The sequence below is a fragment of the Phalacrocorax aristotelis genome, chromosome 21, assembly GCF_949628215.1.
Source record: "Phalacrocorax aristotelis chromosome 21, bGulAri2.1, whole genome shotgun sequence".
NCBI lineage: Eukaryota > Metazoa > Chordata > Aves > Suliformes > Phalacrocoracidae > Phalacrocorax > Phalacrocorax aristotelis.
This window is the reverse complement of record NC_134296.1, coordinates 6,706,256-6,729,771: the sequence shown is the minus strand read 5'-3', so window position 1 is coordinate 6,729,771 and position 23,516 is coordinate 6,706,256. Positions and strand designations below refer to the sequence as shown.

Sequence of the window (23,516 nt, the reverse complement as noted above, 5' to 3'; positions counted from 1 at the left end):
TACAGTTTTGGAAGGCAGCCCAGCTCTGGCTGGAATCCTATTTATGGATTAAAGGATTTGAACAGCATTGCAAGCTAGATCTCCGAATAGCAGGATAATGTAAACCTGGTTCCATATAAAATGCTTTACCTCTGCAATAGTAACCCCATTAAAGGCAGATTGTTGGAGGACGTTGGACAAGAGGACTTTCATTACAGTAAAGCAGGATATCTTCCACCCCTGAAGAGCAAGGATTTTCAGAGCTGAGTCTTCCCCTTGTTAAGATGCCCTGAGCTGCATTTTGTATCTCTCCTTTCTTCTGGAAGCCATCATGCCAGCTAATTATGGGGTCTTTGGGGTGGGTTTGAACAGACCTTTTGATGAAAGAACCATTGTTTCTGGTGGGAACAAGTCACCACAAAAGGCAAATACGGTACCCCAGCGCAGAGCTCCTCCTGCCCTGTAATGGGAGGGAGGCAGCTGGGAGCTGTAATTTCCATGTAAAGAGCAGCATATGAGGGTCCACCCGGGACTCACTAGCGTCGTCGGAGGGACGATCCCACCCCAGAAGCTGTGAGCTTTTGGGAGTGTTGTTATTAATTTCCCATTTAATATAATAGCACGTGGGGAACCCAGGCGTGGGCTGGAGTGCCATCGTGTTAGTAAGTGCTGCGCAAATCCCAACTAGAGAACGGGCAACGGCATAATTTAATTACAAGTAGGCTTATAATCTGGGAGAAGATAAGTACAGAACTAGTCTAGAAAATAACAGCACTGTGAGCCAACATTAAAATTAATGGTTTCAGGACATGGGCAGTCTAACTGTTTTCAAGCCTTTTTCACACGTTGCAGCCAGTGAGGTCTTAGACAAGATTTGAAGCAGAGCACTGAAGCGGCTTTGTGGATATTTGTAGGCAGCTTTTAACATAACCAATGTGCAGCAGAGCCTGGCACCCTGGGCCACGCTGAACCAAAGGTGGGAGAGGGAGGACAAGCTGTGAAGGGCTCTGAAAACTGAGGCACCCTGTGTTTGATGCAGTTAGGAGGGGTGAGCCAGTGGAGGGATGCAGGGAAAGGGGTGATGCAAGCAGAACCTGCTGGTGTTCTGAGCAAAGACGAGAGTGTTGTGGTTGTCGCAATAATTAGGCCACAAGGTGATGAAAACCTGGAGAAGGTTAGCTGCGTGCCCCAGGGAAGGCTGAACTGTAGAGATACTATGCAAAAAACCCTACAAGATTTATTGGTGCTGTGGATGTAACGCCCTGGAGAGACTTCTGAGTTTAAGCTGATGCTCAGCTTTTTGTATTATATGTTACCTATAGAAGTTGAGGAAGGCATTTGGGAAGAGTGCTTAGAAGATTAAGATCTCTCATTTTCCATATGGGTGCAGTGCTAACACTGAGGAGGAGGTAGGGGGAAAGACTGTCGTGATGAGCTGCACAGGATTAGAGAAGAAAAAGAGTGCAGGGTTCACCTGCTCCAGAAAAATCGCACTTTCATATGATGCAAATGCTAGTCTGCAAACATAGTGTGCCAGGCTGTAATAAACAGGTCAAAAATGGAGTGCTCAGAACATGTGTGTCTGTAGGTATCGCTTGTATCCGCCCACCCAAGTGTGGTCTAAAAGCAACAGCCTGGTCTGTGGAACTGGAAGTGATTTCAGCCTCCCCCCGCCCTGCTACAGCATCGCCCTGGGCAAAAATCATTGCACTGCTCTGGATCTCCGCTGCTTTTTCTATGGAATGGGGTAATATCATGTGCATCCCAGAGGATTTGAACGTTGCGTATTATTTCTATAGGGATTTGAAGGTTAATAGCTTTACACAAGCCTAATTAATTGCTATTATTTAGTTTAATATTCTATCCGAGTACTTTGTCCATACAAAGCTTGCTCTACTGTCCTCCGTGTAAAAAGATTTTGAAGCAGCGTGGCTTGCCTGCGGTACAGAAGCCTGCATCCACCACCGAGAGACGATGCAGCCGCATGTACCGCGTCGGTCACCGCTCGGATGTTCTGACGAGCGGCTCCTCGGGGGAAGGAAACTCGGATGGGACAAGAAAACAAATGGGGAAAATAAGCACTTTACGATTTACCTACGATATAAATTGTCTTAGCTCTGTTCGCGTTGTTGATTTTTGGCTGCTAGCTGACCTACAGTAAGTGAAGATAGGATTGAGGGGCTGGTAGCTCAAGTGCTAACTGTTATTTTTGCAAGGGTAAGATTTCATGCCTCTTTAAGGCTGTTTTCAGAGAGCCTGAACACTTTTGCGAGAGAACTGTTCTGTTAATGCTTCTGAAATAATTCGTGGAGGCTTTTGATGCGGTCCTGTTCTGGGTGACAGCCCTAGCATTTCATGGAGTCTGGGGCTGAGCTTTGGTGGACGTTTGTACAACCTTGAATGCTTTCGCATGTAAATAGAACGGGCATGATTCTTGCTGCAAATGACTTCATTTAGGCCTGGGGTAGGTTCTAGCAAAGCGGCATGTAAAGCTTTGCCTGCTTTCCCAGCACCGCTGTCTCTCTGGGAGTGGTGGCACAAAGCGATGCAGGCTAATCCTGAAACTGGGCTGTACTTGCTGTCACTACAGGTGGTTTTTACTAGTGCCACCATGCAGGATGATGGTCGTAGCTCTCATCTGCCCTGGAGCAGCCTGTGGAGCGGGTGGTGTGCAGGACTCTGCAGCCCGAAGCCTGCTGCAGGAAAGCGTAGATGGTGGCGTGCTGCTCCGTTGCAGCGATGCACAAAGAAAAAGCGTTGACGGTGACAAAAGAACGAAGGTTTTTCCAGCCTGTGCACGGGATTTTGGAGGGTTTGGCTGTTCCCTGCACCATTCCCCCTAAGCAGACAGCAGGAAGGCTCTGTTCTCGCAGGGCAGCGCCGCGGCCGGAGCTCCGTGCTGCAGAGCCTTGCTTGCCAAAGAGGAAGTCAAAGCCATTCTCTGCAGTGTCTGAACAGGAACCACGAGCTGATCACAGTGAAATAAAGTATGCCGTTAATAACAAACAAACCAAAAAGATAAGCGCTTTAATTTTAGTGCTTAAAAACCCCACGGTAACAAATAAAGACTGCTGTAGTATAATGTCATTTGAGAGGGGACACGTGGTGCGCCCGAGAAGAAAGATGGATCGCGTACATTGTGTGCTTGACAGTAAAACTAATAGCTATTGGATGGGGTGTTAAGTATATCATAAAATCAGTGTTGGCCACATTCAAGAAGACGCAATCAAACTGTTTCGACTGCCTGTACCGAGCGTGCTGACAGCAGCCGAGGGAGCCGGGGGCCGCAGCCATCGGCAGCGGTGAGGGAGGGCGCTGAGGGGCTTCATCCCCGAGGGCTGGCCCGCAGCAGCCCGGGTGCTGGGACATGCTCAGCACCCCAGGGCGGAAGGACTTGCTCTGACAGTCCTCACAAAACATGCTGGGAGCCTCAGCCAGCACCGCCAGAATGCAGGTCCTCCACAGAGTGAAAGCAGCGTGTACATAAGGCAAGGTGCTTTATATAAAGCAGGGTGTACACAGGACATAAGGCAAGAACATTTCCTTCCCCGAAGCTTCCGATAGTTGCTGTGTAAAGTGAACTTTCTTTTTTTCTGGGAAGAGGTAATTAAGCCAGGAACAATTAACTGAGGGTTATCTGCTGCTGGGCAAGCAGGAGCAGGGGGAAGAGAGCAGTGCTATGAAGAGTGATGCCTTCAACCATTCCCAGCCTGCCTTTGTAATTCAGGGGGCTTCAGCTCTGGCTTGCATCCTTAGCGTTATTTCTGTGCTGCCTCCTTGCAGCCTGGCTGCGTGCCCCGGCTGTGAGCGTGGAGCGGAGCTGGAGAGGTGAGGGCAACCCACCCAGCTGGACCACGCAGTGCATGGGGGCCACTGCCCCGTGGTGCTGCCTCCTGGTCCGCACCTCCTGCTCCATAGGTACACTGTCTGTACGTACAGAATTTAATAACCTAACTGCCCTATAGGGCAAGGCATACTGGTGTAAGGAGAGGAATGCTTCCCTGCAGGCAAATCAGTAGAGATGGACACGGACTTGGATTGCTTGTGCAAAAGCTTCCCGGTGGCTCTGCAATTAGCCAAAAATCCCAAGTCCTGTTTTTTCCAGTTTGTGGAGGGCTGATGTAATGTTTAGCTGCAGTCCATGGGAGGAAACCAGTGAAGCTCCTGGGAAGTCACGTAGCTGGATCTGGGCTCTGTGCATCTGTTTTTCCGCTCCGAGGGCAGTGGTATTGCCAGGTGGCCAAGCTGTGTGCGGGGCAGTACAATGAGGGATTTATCTCAGTGCTCATTTGGCAAAACGTTCTCAGTCGTATGGAGTTAGCCCTGTGGGTTGACCCGAAGTCTCTTACTGGGGCCAACCTATTCATTTGGAGTCTCTGGGATTTTCTGGAGGTCCGTCATTGGCACTTGGATGCTATGTGACATCATTTCTGTAACAGATGACAGGAGTTTTAAAATGCAAGGAATGAGGAATGCTGTCTTTGTCCAAAATGTCACATAAACACAGGCTAAAGTTAATAGAAGATGCTGAAAACCTGACTGCAGGTCTCCTCCTAATAATTTACTAAGAACCCCAGTCCTTCCCTGTTTTGGATGGCCAGCTACTGCTCCCTCTTACTCAGCACCCCCCTCCGAAAGCGCAGGGTCAGCTCACACGGCTGTGGCAACCTTTTCCTGCTGAGTTGAGTTTGCTCAGTGGCACAGGGAGTTGATTATAAAAGCTACGAGGGCTTCCAGTAGCACAATTTCCTGAAAATAACGGGCTTCAGCATTTCAGTTCTTGACTCCATCGCTTTCTCCTTCAACTCTGCGGCTGCCAGCAGGTCAAATAAGTACTGAGCGAGCGGTGTGCGCTCCTTTCCTGTGATTTGAGGAAAGGTGACTTCTGTTTTCCTTGCAGCAGCTTGCTGGAGAAATTTAGGCAGCTTTGTGGCAAGCAGCAAAAGGTTGTATTGACTCGCAGCGCTGCCAAGCCTAGCTCAGACGCGGCGTTGTCTCCTCAGATCCCTGGGCACGGAGCTGGGCTCTGGCCGACCTTCCTCTGGCACCGAGCTGCTCCTGCCGGGAGCTGTTCTGGGGGCTATAAAAAGGAAAACGCATCCTTGCAAAGCCTGGTGCCGGGGGGGTGCGGGGAGGGGGCTGGCACGGGTGCCGTGCGTGCTGGCATGGGGACCGGCGTGCCACACCAGGCGGGGTGGACGTGCCCTACTTAACCTGGGCAGCCGGCGCGGTGTTGGAGCTCGGCAGCAGGACGGGATCGCCTGTGCCAGCTCGTGGTGCGATCAAGCAGATGTAGAGAGCTTGGGCTTCTTGTCATCTGCCCAGATCGGGGCATCGCTGTCCCAGCAACCGCAATCTGTGACTGTAACAGTGGAGAGACGTCGCTGCGATGCGAGATGGCGTGGGCGCGCAGGGAATAGATTGCTCCAACCTGCCCCGGGAATGGCCAGCTCGGCTGTGCCAGGGACGGCTGCTCCTCACCTGAGCTTCTCCTCCTGTCTGCGTCAGGCACCGGGTGCTCGGTTCCTCCCTGCACAGCAGGCTGAGAGCCCGGGCGCTGCGGCAAAGTTGCTGCTGGCAGCAATGTTATAGACTAGAGGCAGAGATAGCGTAGCCAGCGTGAGCTCCTCGCTCCTTGAAAGGTTAATTTGGGAATGCATCCCGGATTCTGCATCTGTCCTTTGAGCTCACGTTTTCCGAGAGGTGGGAGGAGGTTACGGGGGAGGGAAGGAGGCACTAAAGCACTCCCGGTATGGGAGAGAGGGAAGAGGTGAGGGGGAATGTGTCCCTGCCTCGGGCTGCTGCTCTGCCCCGTTGGCTCCCGCCTCTTCCCAAGTGTTGCATCTCCCGTAGTCACGGCCTCCCATTTTCTCCCTCCGTGCTGTGGGGAAATGCGAATACTGATTTAATCTGGTGTATCCCTACGATTTGTGAAGTGCTGTGAAAGAGGCTGGGAACAGGTTTTCGTCCGTTCCTGGCCTGCAGCAGAATCTGTCCATGCTGGTGCAGCCTCCCCGGCACTGCTGGAGCTCTTCCCGCTCCGTGCTGGCCCAAGAAAGAAGTGAATACCTGAAGCTTAAAGATATAATTTAATAGTAACGTTTAAAAGTCTACCTGGCTCTACAATGTTTTTTATGACAAATTAATTAAAAGCCCAGTTATGGAAGCTTTGGAAAGGAGGCATAAATATTTAATATTTATTAAAATATTAATACGCTACATGTTTTTCAATCTTGAATAAATATTTTTGGATAATCGCTCACATTTTTGTTATGCTAAAAGTTTGCATTGTAAATTCAACCATGATTGATTAAAAAAAGAAACGTGCGATCTGTTAATTATGTAATAGCACATATGCTGCTCAGGACCTGGAAGAAATACATACATCTAGTTTCCATAACCAGAAGAGTTACCAAGGTAATTTGCTTATTGAAACTAGATGAAAGCTTTGATTTGTGTCATTATGGCAAGATCTCTACCTTCATCTCAATGGGAATGCAACTTTGAGATTTTTTTTTTTTTCCATAGTTCTTCCTTTCAGATAAATAAGACATGGGAAGTAAGGAATGATCCTTCCCAGGGGACTGGGAATGCCTGGGAGATCCGGGTGTAGTACTGAAAAGCTCTGTTCCGTTCGTATGTTACATCAACTGAAATGTTGAGCGTAACTTTCAAGCCCGAGGCTGGGGCGCTGCAGGTGCTTACGTCTGTCCAAACCCTGCCCAGGGAGGAGCTCGCCAAGCTGCTGCGCGGCACTCGCCGTTGCACAGAGGGTCGCTTCTCGCTCCAGCCGTTAGGGTTTTTGCAGTTGTCATGGAAAGGAGTAGTAATGGCTAAGTAACTGATTTACCAACCCTATTTTCAGGGTTTTTAAGACTATTTCTAGTGCTTCTTGGAGACTTGATTCGCTGAATGAATCACAGCAGTGCAAACAGTTTCGAAGCAAATGGTACTCGACACGCATTTTTCTTAATGAGCTGAGATGCGAGCGGCAGCGCCGCTGACCCTGCCGTCTGCGGCCTGATTTATACGCTGCTTCGTACTCTGTCACTGAAGCTTAAGGATCCCTTAAGTCTCTTTTTCCTCTGCAAGACAAATAAAAGGCTGTTATTGCAAATTAGAATGAAAGTCAGAGCTGCTAAAGACACCAAAACCAACAAAGAAAAAGCATAAAAGGATTGTTTGGGGGCTTTTGTTGCTATTCTCGGTAGAAGGACTATTGTTGATTTTTATGAAAAGTTCATCCTGGAGGCAGTAGGCAGTTGCATTACTTTAGCAAGATTGAGCTGTTTAAAATTTCAGGGTTGTCCGCCAAAAAAATAATAATAGGAAGTTGTATAGAGAGGAATGTGCTGACAGCAGTAATGTTTGGGTAATAATTCATGTGTTGTAGATGATGCTCTGGAAAGCTGCCCAGCTGGCTAATGCAGATTGGGGATGCTCTCGTGCTGATGGCTGAACAGTTGATTGGCATTTCTGCTCCATCATGAAATCAGCTTGCAAATGAAATGGAGATGGTTTCCCAGGGCAGGGCCTGGGAAGGCAGGGGTGGGCAGAGAGCTCCAGCGAGCGGTTCTGTCTATGGGTCAGGGTCCCGTGGTTGTTAAGGGAAACCTCTCGGTGGTTGGCCTGGTTTGATGGGAGCACTGCGCCCCTCTTTCATTTGCTTTCAGATGAGGGCAGCTGGCGTGGCTTGGGCTGAAGGGCGAGGTGATGTTCTCCAGCAGCAGCAGGGGTATGGTTTTTCCCAGGAACACTAATTCAAACAGTCGTTGGTGTCTTGACCTTCTTCCCCAGACCTGCATCACAGGATCTTTCTGTGACAAGAGCGCATAATCGTTCTGAGCAACATGGTGCTCTCGGACCTCTTGGTCCCTTTTCTTCTGATGGTTGTGGGGCTCCACGTGGCGTTGTGCTTCCTGATTCTGCAAACGGGCCTTGTCCGAGATGCTCAGGCACTGGCACACGCTGCCCAGAGAGGTGGGGGAGTCACCATCGCTGGGGGTGTTCAAACACCGTGTAGACGCGTCACTTCAGGGCATGGCGTAGGAGACCTGGTGGCGTTGGGTTGGGTTGGACTTAACGATCCTAGAGGTCTTTTCCAACCTTAATGACTCCATGATTCTATGCTCTTGGGCGGCCGCGCTCCATCCCAGGCACAGGTTGTGTGTTACAGGTTTGGTTCAGCTCAGCCCCAGATTATCCAGCAGCACGAAAAAGGCAACTCCTTCATCCTCCCACTGCTGCAGCCTGGCTCTGTGCTTCTCCACAAGCCCCAAAGTAGGGCTTGCCTGTTATTAACAATTTCTGAGTTGCTCTAGGCCCTATCAAGGGACCTGATACGAGACAGAATCATAGAATCGTTAGGGTTGGAAAAGACCCTTAAGACCATCGAGTCCAACCGCTAACCTACCACTGCCAAGTCCACCACTAAACCATATCCTCTGGTGGGAGTCTGTTGGAGATATTTAAAATTATTTTCTCATGGATTCTTTTCTTTAGAAAGGCTTGAAATGGCACGTAACTGTTGGGTTATTTTAGCTCTGTGAACAACGCTTGGAAGTCCCAGTCGGCGTGCATACAGCCAAGTTAAATGCAAATTGCACACCACCAGCAACTTTATTACACATGAAAAACAAATTTCACTGAGCTCATAACTTATCAGAGGGAGAACAACAGTCTGTTCCCACTCCTGAGCAGAAATGTAAGAGAAGAGAGCACTGTCCTTGAGAGACCTGGCCACCAGCCACGCTGCAAAATAGGCTCTTGGGTACCTACTGGCATTGTATGGAGCATCTTCGTTAATAATTAAAAAATAAGCAACACCTGAGGAATAACTGAGTGTGTTTATTGATGCGAGTGCCTTGCTCTGTGTTGCTGCTGCTGCTTGGCACTGTTGCAGTTTAACCTCAGCCAGCTGCTGAGAGAGGGGCTGCGGGTTCTGCCCACTCCCGCAGGAGCCACTGGACCTCGTGGATTTAAAAATAAGCATTTGCTGAAGTGCTGGACTAAGGGAGACCCTACTGCACCTTCTTAAATGATTTAAAACCAGGGTTATTTAATAGCATCTGGCGCAGCCACGCAGCCAGGCATCTTTGTGAGCCATGAGCAGGTGCTCCCACGGCGTAGTCTGAGCGACTGAAAGCTCATTAAAACAATCTTACTGACTTCATGAGGTTCGAGGTGAGATCCTTCACCAATGGCAATATCTTTAGGTGTGAATATCCCAATCTGGTGCAGAACCTCAGCACATACAAATCATCTGGGGACTAATATTTTTCCTTGCAACTATTTGCAAACACCATTGGGATCGGTTGCAGCTGTGAATGTCCCATTACCCCTCCAAATGGCTCCTCCAGAGTCCGAATAACTTTATTCTGGCATTTGTTGGTTCCCAGAAATTACAGGCACAAACAGTATAAGGCCCTTTAAAGCCTGACTTAAAACTTGACTTAAGCCCCCGGAAATAATAAAAAGACCCTAAAGAACACAGTAAAGCTGCAGAAAAGGATTAAGAGGGCAAAAAAAGCCAACGGGGACAAGTAATTCTGGCTAGATGTGATGGGGTGATATAAGCTCTTGCTGTCACTGGAGCCAGGGGCTGCTTCCAGGTCTTTACACAACTGCTTTTTTTTGTTTGTTTGTTTTAAATCTGCAGACGTTCTCCTGTATTTTTGCTCTCTACTGGCAACATTTAAGAAGGAACTAAAGTTTAAGAGCAAAGATTTTTTTTTATCTGTTTCCCAGAAGTATCTTCTGTGTAATAAAGAGCCTGAAAATGCTCTGCTGCCTCTGCAGTCTCCACCAAGAAAACAGGCAAACTCTCAAAACCACCAACAAAACAAATACCTGGTTTTGCTTTGGTTTGGTTTATAACAAACAATTGATTCTGCTTCTCTGCTGGTGCCCCCTGGAAGGTAACCATCAGTGTAGCCATGGCTGCTCCTCAGGAGGATCTCTGGCTCCCGTTCTCCCTCCCGTTGGAAGAGGACTGTGTGTCCCAGGTGCTGCCGGTGGCAGCCAACACCTCTGCCCAAAGCGCCGCGCCGGTTCCTCCTCACACGAGTCTGAGCGCGTTCCTGTGTCAGACTGTATTAAAAGGGTTATAAATTCTTCTGGCAGGAGTCTGCATTTTAGGATTGATGAGTGTGATCAGCAAACTATTCAAATAAGTATGCTTATTATTAAAACCCTGCTAGGAACAGGATGACATGCAGAGAAACTAATGCAAAGCAATTTCTCCTTCATTTCTGAGCCTCACCCGGTTTTAATGTAGCCTAATAACATCCGTTTTTAATTGTTTCTTTGGGTAGATTGACTGCTTTTGTATTTGTGTGTCTCCACGAGTTGGGATTTGTATGGCTTGTGTGGGAAGCGGCCATACATGTACAGACATCCGCGTCGTGCTAGCCAAAGGCATTTGAAAACGGGCCAGGGCTAGGACTGGGAGGCTAAAATGGAAAAAATCTGCTGCTTTCCCATTACTAATATCTACATTTTTATGAGCTTGGTTGTAGCATAATTCCCACCTACTGGGACAATTCCTGAGCTGTTTGTTCAATATTTATTTGGTTCTGAGTCAGACAAAACTCCCAGATCTCCAGGCAACATAAATTACCATGGATCCTGTGAGTTTGCAGTTGGTGACTGGTCTCAGCTGAGGCCAGGATAATCGCTGAGATTTCGCCTTATCTATGCAGCGGGTACGTGACACCAGTTGTACTACATGTGTGTCCTAATGTTAGAACAGGATTTAGCTCCTGCTTTTGTAAAGCCAATAAATAACTGACGTGTTGAGCAAACCGTGCAGCAGCTGTCCTGGGCCGGGCTGCAGAGGCAAACCCGGAGCGTGTTACAGCCCCCGCCCCGGTATCTGTCCTCCCCAACCGAGTGGTAATTGCAGCACGAGCACACATGAGCAGCAAGAAAAGTTTCAAGCTGCTCAACTGAACAGAGCGCTTGCGTCTCGTGAGGGTGGTTGGTGTGCAACCACAGCAAATGCACCCCCGCTGGTGTAAATGGGTCTGAGCTGGGGACTGCAATGGGGGAAGAGCCCCGGCGGGCATGCTAGCTTTCCAAAAAAAGTCTCTCTAGGTATTTCTGGTACGTGCTGAGTGTCCTTCAGTTTTGTTTCAACCTTTTAAATTTATACGCTCGCATTTCCTGAATGGCTTAAGGTGGTTTTTTTATAATGGCAGTAACAGGAAAACCTCTGACCGGCAGCAATTACCCAGGTACCGAACCAGGAGCCCCAAGTGCCTCATCCCAAACCCTGGTTTCACTGCGCCCAGGAGAATTTTTGCCCGGTTTTCAGCACAGAAATTGTGAGAAACATACAATAAAGACCACCGTTTTCCCTGTATAGGTGATTTTTGATGTGGTAATAATCTGTTTCCTGAAAAAAGGAAGTTAGAGAATAGAGAACTGGGGAATAAAATGTACTACAAAGTGTGAGCGAAACTCGGCGGAGCATCGCGGGGAAGCTCTGGGTCTCACCCTGCACAGCTGCCTGCAGCTCTCGCCAGCACACAACCCAGGTGCTGTCTGAGTGCTGCTTTAATTCAAGGGCTTTTTAAAATGTGACATTTGAAAGGATGAAGCCCCGTGGCACGGGTTAGGAGCCGCCGTTGCTGGATGATGCAGCAGACACGTTCCAAATGCGACTTCTTAAAGATGATGGGCTCTTTTATAAAACTCTCCCCGTTTATCTGCAAAACTCCTGCAGATCAAGACCTATGAATTATTAGTGTAATGAGATTAGGCATACATTTATGCTACATGGTCTTAAGTTGTTTTAAATTCCGAAGATGAGATAGGGTCAAGCAGGAAAGGGCAATGCGGCAGAGTGCCGGTGGCAGACCGCGTGAGTGACTTGTCTTCCTATTAACATTGTCACATCCCTGTTGGGTGCGTTTCCCATTTCCCTCTCTCCCCGGGAGTTGGCTGGGAAACCTAATCTCCAAAACTGGCAAGGAAAAAGGATTGTGTTTGTGAGCCCTCGGACTGCAGGGGGAAGGGAGATGGCGGTAGGGAGAGAGGATGGGGGGGAATGGGAGACAGAAAAAGAATAGGAAAAAGATGGAAAGGAGCGGTCGGGCGAAGGGGGTGTTGCTGTCCCCGCTACACGGCGCGGGCACCAGTGCTGTGGGCATTTCCTCCTGTAAAGATTTTTGTAACCTCCAAATATCGACAGGAGTGCGTGTATCCCCACCGCCCCTCCCACTCTTCTGATTTTCTTCCTGGAGAAGCGGAGATGAAACCCCCTGAGGAGAGCTCTCGACTGAAGAGACATGAGAGCATCAGTTTTTCTCTCATTAAACAGAACCGCTCGGAGGCTTGTGCCGTGCGGTTCTCCGAAGGTCGTCCTCCACGTGGCTGGATGGAGCACGGCTGCGTGTGAGTTTTTCCACACCCTGCAGCTGTCTCCAAAACTGCTTTGCCAAGGAGAAATAAACATGCAAAAATAAAATAATAATAATAAAAAAAGGACAAGACATCCCGAGACTGCTGGGGTTTTGCTGAGCTCGCCTATGAGCTCAGCTGTCGGAAAAGCCGACCTGCCCGGGGTCCTGCTCGCGTCCTCTCTCGGCTGCGCGCCCGCTCTGCCCAGCAAAGGCACCGCTGGCTTCGGGAGCCGCCGGTTTCACACCCGTACGGCGGGGTGCTCTGCAAAGGGGCTCGCGCCGTGATATCGCTCCTCCGAGTGGAGGAAGCCCAGGGCAGGACGGCTTTCCGCCGTCTCCAAATCCCCTCGCTTCTCTCAGGTCCCGCTTGCGGGCTCATTTGCTCAGGCAGAGTTTCGACACCAAACCCCACTAGCGCCGTGCGGAGGGTTTCAGTGGTTTGGGGGGTGAGGACACGTAATTTAAAGGTTTTGCAGAAATTTGCCGATTCCAACGGTTTTTCTAGGAACTAGAGAGAGGGGGTGTCACTTTACAAAAAGAAAAGTGTTCTGAATCTCAGCGTTAACTCAACAAACGTGGTTTCAAATTAGGTGGGGGCAGAGGGAGAGAGTTGGGTGGGTTTTTGCAAAAAGATCTGCCAACTTACACATTTATTTGTAGCTGTTTATGGGATTAATTAAATCATCCTTTTTTTTAATATAGGAATGCATGCGTGAGCAGTTTCTCCAGATACTAAACTTTCTATGAAATATTTGTATTTATTTTCCTAAACCCCTTTTATTAAAAACAAATAAAAACAATGAAAGCAGGGAAAATAGTGATGTAGGCTCTGAGGCAGCTGCTGTAACCTCCTATAAAAGGGAATAGCTACAACAGGCTCTTACTGCGGCTATTTTACCTGCCTAACGTTGGCGACTTCTGTCACGATTTTGCTTCTTTGCAGCAGTGCGATGGCTTCCCGTCCTAGTGCTTTGGTTTAGGCAAGTCTGGGAAACAAGTGTGAGAACTTTGCGTGCTGCAATTTTCTCGTCCTCCAGTCCTCAAAGTTATTCACCTTGGACGCGAGCACTGCTCTGGTTCCCCAATTAAATATACATACTGTAGTGTTCTCGGAGGGATGCATAAAGGGAGTGACAAGGAGGGAAAGCATTTTAAGATGAATTATAGATCAGGATTTTGATAGAAACAACAATCACCGTATGCTGTCTGGTTGCACAGGACTGTAACTTGCTGTGGCTCTCGCAGGGTTAAAGAAGCCAACCTCGTGCCTGACAGCGAGCCTGTTCGCTGCCTGGCAGATCCGTCTTTCCTGAGTCCACATCCTAAATCAGAGCAACCACAAAGAAAAATGGACGAGGCTTAAAATATCACAGCCTCTAGGATATTTTGGTAAATGATCATGATGTAAAATTGCATAGAGATGGATTGGTGAAGGGATAGACAGTTATAAAGCTAAAGAAATGATGTCTCTGAAGCTAATTCTAAATTAATGACACCTTGTAGATCTTTACTGCCTTCCATCTGAAGAACTCAAGCTGACATTCCGACATTTATTAATTAGAATTCATTTTACAAGAGAACAAGCAAGAGGATGAGAATGGAGAAGTCACTCTCGGCCCATCATAAGTCAGTTGTCAGGGTTGGAGGCGGCAATAAAAAACAAGCACACGGGTTCCCAGCCGCGTTGCTTGAAGCCTGTGGTGATGCTGATCAGGAAGGCAGGAGAAATAAATTCTGCACAAAGGTGAAAACCACACTCGGGTCAAGTAAAATTTATTTTGCTCAGAGTTGATGTCAGTGAGGCTCTTTGTGAGGGAGGAGGGAGGTAACAAATTTGTGCTGTAAAGAAAAGCCCAACGTGAAAACCCACCCGGGGTGTAACCCTGTGGCTGAATTAATTACAGTACGATGAGCTCTGTAGATACGCCGTGCCCTCGTCTTTTATCTAAAATACCTCGTGCAGACTATCCTTAACAGATAACAGCCTCTAATCTTTCCTTTCTTCACATTGGTTTGTAGCTGTTTATGGGATTAATTAAAACCAAAACATTTTTAAAGAAATGAGCAGAAATGAGAAACAATGAAGACGAGGAGAAAGGGAAAGTGAGCGCAGCGGAAGGGAGTGATGGGTGGGAGGGCTCGGCGCAGCTCCTGGCTGTGTTTCACTTGGCTTTGAGGAGCCATCAGGTAAAATTAATTTTTAACAACATAGACCGTACAGACTAATTTCTGTGCCGGGACCAGCCTGGATTCTTTCTTGATCAAGTTGAACAGGAAAGCGTTTAAATTGAGGTTCCTGAACTGAAGAGATAGGACATTAATCTAAACTGTTACACAAGCCAGAAACAACGTCCATTTTTGTTTTAATGATGAAGTAGCTTATCTGCTAGGAGATATCCTCCCAGACTGACACACTACCCACAACTGGAAGTCTGCATGAAATTAATAAAATTATATTAGAGGAAAAAAACTGCAGATTGGCCAAAACCGTAATTAGCTTCTGCGTCCTCTCGGGATTGAACTCTTACTGGTGAGGTTTTGCTTCCATTAAACGCTGCCTTGATGGAGACACCCAGCTTTCCACGATGGGAAGTGGAAAACCTTTAACAGAGCCGCAAGACTCATAGAAACACACTGTAAACGTTTCAACCCTTTACACCGAATCCAGCTTTCCCCTGCCAGCAGCAGCGGCGCGTGCCGCAGCCTGGCCCGAGCGTCTCTGGAGCCAGGACATTTGGCTGCTCCTGGGTTTGCTCCTACAAACTACAGCTGAGGCAGATCCTCAGCTGGCTTAAATACGCCTCCGTAAATACCCCGCTGACTTCGGCAGAGCTGTATCACTCGCAGCCAGTGAGGATCTCGTCGTCAGTTTTGCTGCGAGGCCGGCGCGCGTGTGATGCCGGGTGCCAGCGGCATTTGCGAAGGCCCGGGGGTGTCGCGAGCAGGCGCTGAGCAGGACCGCGTGCCCGCAGCTGGCCCGGCCGCATTGCCAGTCACCGCTGCAGTAATCCGCTGTTTGGGTAGAGCGCTCGCCACATCTGCCTTTTGATACGATATCATGCCACCAAGGCGAGATTTGCTCAGGCTGAACAATAATTTATACGGAACCAGAGCCAAAAAGATAAAACCTACTACCGGCGTTATCCTTGCTTTACCATGGAGGAACCCTCTCCTGGTGGAGACTAGTCATCTGTCAGCCCTGCTGAAGTCCCAAGGAAATTAAGCTAAATTATGTAAATGTTAGGGCTCACCGCTCTAAACATTTCAATGCTCAGTTCCTTCGCTCTTCCCCGAAGAGTATTATTTGGTAAAACAAAATAGCTCTTAATTAACCGCCTGCCTTGTTCAAACTGGACACCTACTTGATGGTGTGGGAAGGACCAAACAGCAAGCTCGATATTAAAATAAAAAGGAAAAAAATTGAATAGCCTTTAATATAATTAACCAGATTCTGTCCTCTTCTGCACTAATGCCTCTGATCTCAGTTACCCACTGACTCCTGATGTCTTCCCTGGCAAACTGGGGCAGCGTTCAGCCAGGTGCCAAACTTCAGTATTAAAATGCAACAGAATGAAAGTGAAATATTAGTTTCCCTTCTCACATCCAGCCCCAGTCTGCCTTTGAAGAAAGTGAGCCGTATAAAAAATGGATGAAAAGGTTCCTTGGGAAATTGCAGCATTTGCCTACAGCAGAGCCTGATATTTGGGGACAGAGTATTCAGGCACTCGGAGGGGTTTACTAATTCCCTGTGTAAACCTAACGAAGCTTTAGATGCCCACCTAATGAAGGCAAAAATGACCAGTCTCTGTTATTTCAGGCCTTTGTCTTTTGCCTCAGAATGAGCTTGAGGATCAGATCGGAGCCTGAAAGCCCATTTTCACGTGTAAGTGACTCTGTGCTCCAGCGGCAGATGGAGAGTCCTTGGGCCTCTGGAGCCTGGCTCCGGGGACGCGGGTGCTGCGGGACTGGGTGACCATCCGCTGCCCTGCGTGGTGGGGGGAGCCTGTCTGAGGAGAGGCTCCGTGGATCACGCAGAGCCGCCAGGGTTTATGTCAACAGATACACTTTCTGGCTTAAAAATCCACCTTGTCAGATGCTCTCATCCAGTCAAGGATTAGCATGTGTTTATCTTCATGGCTGCGTCATGTGATGATCTGGGAACCCAAACTGGAGAGTCCTTGTGGGTTTTTTTTCTCCCTGCTGCTCTGTAAATCACCAGATGTACTTTATTCCTGGTATCACTTTAGCATAGAGGAATGGGACGAAAGGGTAGGAGCAGGGGAAGGGGGAAACAGGTTGTTTTTTCTTACCAACCATACAAACCCTCAGCCCTAGCATGGCCCTGAGCGCTTGCGATGCCGCCGGGGGAGCAGCGCAGGGCCCTCGGGTGCCAAGAGGCGAGTGGAGCCCCGCCGGGCTGTTCCCAGGCAGCACCGCAGCCCGACACCGAAGCCGAGCAGCCCGTCTGGCTCCGCGCCGCACCGTGCCCGTGCTCAGCCGGACGCCGGTGGCTCTCGTAGATGGCCACTCCAAAAATCCCCACGGCCAGCTCCTTCCTCTCCAGCTGCCTCCCGACTGCGTGGATGTGGGCGCTGGCAGGCGGGAGCTCCCGCGCCGGTTTGTACAAACCATTGCATGGAGGCAGCGCAATCGGCATCTGTCGCTGCAGTTGGTGGCGGAGGATTGCTCGGTTCTTTCAGCCAAGGTTGCCTCCTGTGCTGGTTGTGTTAAACAGCACTTCTTTTTCAAAAAATATGTGAGCTGGATCTCTTATTTCAGGCTGTAGCCCGAGCGTCTGGGCTGCGGGACGAGAGTGCTGCGAGCGGCACCTTGCTTCGCAGCCGGCGTTGCTGTGGCGGGCTGGAAGCCAGGTCCTGGGAAGATCCCACACCCCTTTTCTGGAAACCTGAGCAGAGCAAGCCTTTGCAGCTTGATTTTTCAGGAGAATGAAGCCTTGTTTCTGCTATGTACTATGAGGGCTCATAGAAAAATAGTCTGTCCCCTTCAAACAGGGGATACATGAGGGTCACTCACCTTATGAGGTTTAAAAGGGGATTCAGTTATCTGTCCTCCTCTGACCTTAACATCTGAAGCAGCAGAGAATGCCTCCATTTGGGCATCTGGGAATAAAACCACATCAGTCTTCTTCCTGCAGGGTCCTCTGCCTTGCCCTTTTTATTGTCTGAGATCTTGTTCAAATCCTGGCTCTTTCACATATGATCAACTTCTGCTTTGCTGGAGTCAGCCAGAAGTAAAAACAAACAGACCTCTATTCTCCAATACAACCACCATGCCGGTGGATACACAGACCTCTGGCCTTTCCTCCTGCGGAGGCTTTGAGCCCTTCCCCCCCCCCATTGCCAACCCCTTTAGCAGCGAGTCCCCAGGCTGTGCCGTGGGGCTGCCCCTCGGGGATGCTCGTCCATCACCTCCCTCCTCTTGCGTAAGGGCCAGACACACACAAGACAGACGGTGCTGAGCAGGGGGACGATGCGGCCGGAGCCCATCAGGGGCACAGCCACCCCTTGGCAGGGTCTCTGCAGGGCTCGGAGGGAGCCAGTGCTCTGCCGTGTGTGGGGCACCTGGCCCGGGACCATGCGGGCAAGAGCAGGACCACGGCAGCCGGGAGCGTGGTGGTTCCAGCACACGGATATTTATTTGCTAGAACAGGAGCATCCCCCTGTACTTACGGTGCAGGTATCCCTGTGCTGAACTTACCTACGGGACAAGCTGGTGTGCTGTGGGACGCCCTCCTTCTCGCCCAGCAGCCAGGGCTAGAGGAAGGGCTCCTCCACCGTTGCGCCCAGCAAGCTTGCTCATCGGGCAGCCCCTCTCGCTAACCCCGGTGCTGAGCCAAAAAGTGTGTTAAAACTACTCGTGTGCTTAAGAGCTTCAATGAGGCTTTTCACAGCTCTGTGTATGTTACACAAATTGATTAAATACTGTAACTAATCTATGGCTACTTAGGCACTTCATGGTTGTCACTGTACTGCGAGGCACAGCTCTCCGGACCGTGCCGCAGGAGGGGAACCACGGCACAGCCTTCGCTGATGCTGGAGCAGAGGAGGCAGACGCTGTCCTACGCAGAGGGCGAGAGGAGATGGATGTGCCGTTCGGCTGTCAGCCCTTCCCAAGCCCGCCCCAAGGTGGAAATGGAGAACACACAGTCTGCAGGAATGAACCAACTCATCTGGTTATATCATTCTTTGTCCCACGAGATCCCAACAAATTTTTGGAGCTATTCTGACAAAAGTCATCTCCAGTGTGAAATACCATGAAACAACAATACTTCACAGAAATTTAAAAACAAACAAACAAACAAAAAACCCAAAACCAGACCCATTTTCTTCTGACGGTAGCTGGAACTTTGTGGAGCATAATCTCTACGTGGTCTTAAAATTTACCAGGAGTCCAGCTAACAGGTCATGGACAGCACCAGAAGATGCTGCGGTCACGATTTTATTTAATATGTAATATTTCATTTTAATGGGAAAACTCTTGCACCTATGGTCCTGTCATATACCTCACAGACTGAGTCAGTAGTAAGTCTTTAGCTTAATTTTACGTAACTGGAGAATCTTCAGCAATGTAAAGCTGCTGTGGCATGCAGGGAGGTTTGCTTACACACTCAGACTACTCCTAGAAATGATTGATTGTGTTTTAAGTATTGGCATCCAGCTAACCTTCCTGCCTGCTGTCGAAAGCATACGACATTGTCTAGGCTACTTTCCATTTTCCATATTAGCGTACAGAGGGAGAGACATCACACTTAAACGAGCTTGTTTAGCTTCTAGTAACATTTTTGAATGTCTCTGAAAGCCACACCACCACAATGGGCTCAGTGATGTGTTTCAGGCTTTGATTTAAATGTCTCGCCATTTGTTTCGGGTTAGATTAGGGTAGATTTAGGTGAGATATTAGGAAGAAAAGCTTCGCTATGAGGGTGGCGAGGCACTGGAACAGCTTGCCCAGGGAATCTGTGGGTGCCCCATCCCTGGCAGCATTCAAAGCCAGGTTGGACGGGGCTTTGAGCCACCTGGTCTAGTGGAAGGTGTCCCTGCCTGTGGCAGATGATCTTTAAGGTCCCTCCCAACCCAAACCGTTCTGTGATTAGATCATTAGTAGTATGTGCACAAAGCTTAGCATTTCCATCTTCGGGACGACACAGTCACCAAGAACCACGTTAGCCAGAAACGCTAACAGAAAGGAGCTTTGCAGTGTGCAGGTCCTGTGCGTGGTGATTCGTTTGCTAAACCACACCTTCAGATCCGTGCTTTTCCCCATTTGGGGGTGGTTTATCATGGTCTGACATCCCTGATGAGATTCAGGCATCTTGCTGGTGGGAAAATGCAGGGTTCTCCTCTGCTAACTCAGAGGCAAGGCTACGGAGACACTCCAGTAATTTCAGTAATTTCAGCCGTCTGTTTAGCACAGATTTAATGGGTAAAAGCTGGAAGGTGACAAACATCAGAAATTCGGTGTGTGTGTTACTGATATGACAATTTAGCCCACATAAGCCTGTACGATGCTGTCGCCCTATCCCTGCGTGGACCCGGCAACTTCTCATCCAGCTTGTTCCTTTTCCAGCTCAGCATTTCTCGCTGCGCAGTCCTGCTGCAGGCATTCATATCTAAGAAATATAATCAATGACTTGATTTCAACGCTATAGGCATTCCCTATAGAAATCTCCTTCTCAGTCAATTAGTAGGACTGAATTTCCTACTACTTAAAATCTCCTAGAAGGCAGGAGATTCCAGCATCTCCATCTATATTTGCTGGGATTATTGCTTAAAGGTGGCTTAGCTACTAAGCCACGGCTGCAAAAGCTCCATTAACTTCTTTACTTGTTCTACGTGTGAGCTGGAAGGATTTCAGTACCGCAGATCGAATACAGAAACCTGACACCCATTCTTCAAGCAATTAAACTTTGTAAAGTAAACTGTGTGTATTTCATTAAGGAAATGGATCCATCAGCACTGGGAATGCCATTTATGAATATTTCCTTGTAATGGAAAAGTGAGCATGTTGACAGGATGAATTATTAGACATATTTATAAAACAGCTGTTAAAAAGCCTATGTGTATGTCCCAGCTGTATTTTTTTTCCCTTTTTATGCAGGTTTTATAGCAGTTACACTTTGAAAAGCCAGCTTGATTGTCTTTCTTACAAAAAGAGGTAGGCTTGATTAATTTATTCTTACTCCACGAGACTGCAGTCACAACTGGGGAAGCAGTCTGTCTGTCTGCAATTTATTCATGGAATAAACCCAAGGGCAGACAACCAGTACACAGCTTACGTGGTGTTTAACTACCGCTATCGCCTACATCTGATAAGGGAATCAATAGCTTCGAGTCTTCCCCCAGTCACGCTGACTTCTCATGGAATTCTTCTCCTTCACTGGGGACTATATGGGAAGAGAACCGAGGTCACTGGTGGGGGTTTGACCTCACGCAGACCAGGGGAGGAGGTTTGGGCCTCGATGACACTGTGAAGGATCTGGCACGCTTCACCGGCTGCTACTCCAGGTTTGCAGGGACAGATAGGAAAGAAGGATTAAGACCAAGATATTGCCACTTGAGGAACTGTGAATGCGCCTTCTAAATATGTCACCTTGGAAGTTAGAGGAAATATGAATCCCAAGGCATTAGACAGATTACAAGTATAGACTATGAAGTGAGATTATTGCCAAGACATTCAGATTTTTCTCCTGTCTGCATCCCCTCCTGCTGTCGCTTCCCCGCCTCACTCTTTTGCCTCTCTGTCAACGACATAGGTACAACAGCTCTCGGCTGGAGAGGTACAGCCAGGACCTCGTACTGCCCCAAAGCGCTTTGGGACCGTGGCGTATGTGGCACTGCAGCAGGGAAAGCTCGACCTGAAAATAGCTGTGTCTGCTTCCGCAGTGAGACTCCCCTGTATCCCCAGCCAGCCTCTAGCAGATCCTCTTTTTTCTCTTTGACTAGACGCCATGTGGAAAGTTCCTTGTGTTGTTTCCATCTGACTACAGCAGCATCTGCTGCTGCTGATAAAGCTGCTAGAAGAATTGGGAAAGGATCAGCCTCAGCCCGGGCGCTGCCCCCTCGGTGGCATCAGCCGTCGCTGGGTTGCGGCTCGTGGCAGTGCGCTGGAGCAATTGTCATCCACCTCGGGGTGCCTCGGCCACTCCGCATGACCCTCACTGCAATGCCCTCAGGCACCTGCTGAGGTCCATCGCTACCTACGAAGGCCACATAGCATCTGCTGGAGATAACAGAATGCCTGTGCTTAAACATAGGCACACACTTTAGCAGGTTTTCTCTTTGGGATCCCACCGCTGCTTTGGGGTTCCCCTGCCATCCATTTTAATTTCTGCTAGAGATCTTCATCTTCTCTGCTCGAGAGCCAGTTTCTCCAGGGAAGAGACTGTGGAGCTGGAAGATGGTGGAGACAAGGACACGGGCCTGTTGGAGTGAGTCCAAAGGAGGGCTACAAAGGTGACCCGAGGGCTGGAGCACCCCTCCTACGAGGCCAGGCTGAGAGAGTTGGGGTTGTTCAGCCTGGAGAAGAGGAGGCTGCGGGGAGACCTTAGTGCAGCCTTCAGGTACCTGAAAGGGGCCTACAGGAAAGCTGGAGAGGGACTTTTTACAAGGGCATGTAGTGATAGGGCAAGGGGTGATGGCTTTAAACCGAAAGAGGGTAGATTTAGGTTAGATATAAGGAAGAAATTCTTCACTCTGAGGGTGGTGAGGGCGCTGGCACAGGTTACCCAGGGAAGCTGTGGGTGCCCCATCCCTGGCAGTGCTCAAGGCCAGGCTGGACGGGGCTTTGAGCCACCTGGTCTAGTGGAAGGTGTCCCTGCCCGTGGCAGGTGGGTTGGAACGAGATGATCTTTAAGGTCCCTTCGAACCCAAACCATTCTATGACTCTACGAGAAATGGAGCACTTGGGGCTTTAGAGCTCCTGAGAACCACTTGGAACAAGCTTAATGTTTTAATGATGTATTTGCTGAGTTCAGTTTTCATGTTGTCTGAATCTGGGTCTCCAATCTCCTTCCCCGGGCTCCAGCAGTTATGCATTTGCTGTACAGGATTGCAGGAAGAATGATAATGTAATAAATACAAGCTGTGCAAATGCTCTATTTCCACATAACTATATCCAACTATATCCATAGTTACCCATAGTTTTTACAAACTTATTTGAAGAAATAGGTCTAGTCCGAGGCCAGCTCTGTTTTCATGCATCATGATTCCCTCTGAGTATTTTGGGTCTCTTTAAGCTAAATCCATGAAACGAATACAGTATTTTTTGAAGAAGATTTTAAAGTTAATTAAAGAATTGGAAGTATATAAAGAAGTTAGATTTGGCATAGCATCCAGTACACCTAGTTTCGAAGGAGGTCTAGTGGAAGGACACATTCTCTCTCCAGGGTGCTTAGGTCGACGAGAAACCTATTTGTAAGGAAAACTGACTTTGGAAATGGCTGAGAGCAAGCTGCTGCTTCTTTTTAAGTCTCTGCCAAGTGATTGATCTGGTCCCTAGGTTCATCAGATCATTGCTTCCAATAATATAATTTTGCTTATTTATTTTATATATGATCAATATGATAAATACTACAGAAACATGGAAGTGCCAACTAGGTTATTTCTGGCTGTAGCGGAGTGGCGAGGGGGAGTGCTCCAGCTTCCACTGTGTGCCTTGTGAAGCAGAAAAGCAATTCAGTCAGACTAAAGGCTACAGATGAGGCTGTATGTTCTCTGCAATAAATGCAAATGATTTGAATTCATTTCACTGGTAAGAGAAAAAGAGGGGAAAAAAATTAAAGCTAAAGATGTTGCAGATCAAGGAATTCAACTTAAACAGACGCAAAATTATCATAAAAGAAAACATGGGAATAAAGAGAGGGGAAAAACAGATTTCACTAAAATAATCTGTTTTAATTAATAGACCATGATCTATTTCTGAAGTACCTCTCTGTGGTAGTGTTTTTTCCCTTTATTTTTTTTTAGAGCATGTACAATAGCATTATGGCCTGGCTGCAATCAGTCTGCTGCGAACAGCTTGTATATATTTGGATGTTCACTGGCCCATGAGAGCAAATCGTCCTTCCTTACCGTCAAAGACTTTCTTTTCCAGTTCCTTTATTAGGTAACAAAT

General features: G+C 48.5%; 1 long non-coding RNA gene across 1 annotated transcript in view; it reads left to right on the top strand.

Annotated features, from left to right (window-relative positions):
- Positions 1–23,245, top strand: part of LOC142067251 (uncharacterized) — a 307,523-nt gene extending 284,278 nt beyond the window's left edge. Inside the window, exon 6 of the long non-coding RNA XR_012663941.1 lies at positions 21,347–23,245. This is a non-coding gene — a long non-coding RNA (uncharacterized LOC142067251). The remainder of the gene's footprint in view (positions 1–21,346) is intronic.
- Positions 23,246–23,516: the final 271 nt, after the last annotated feature.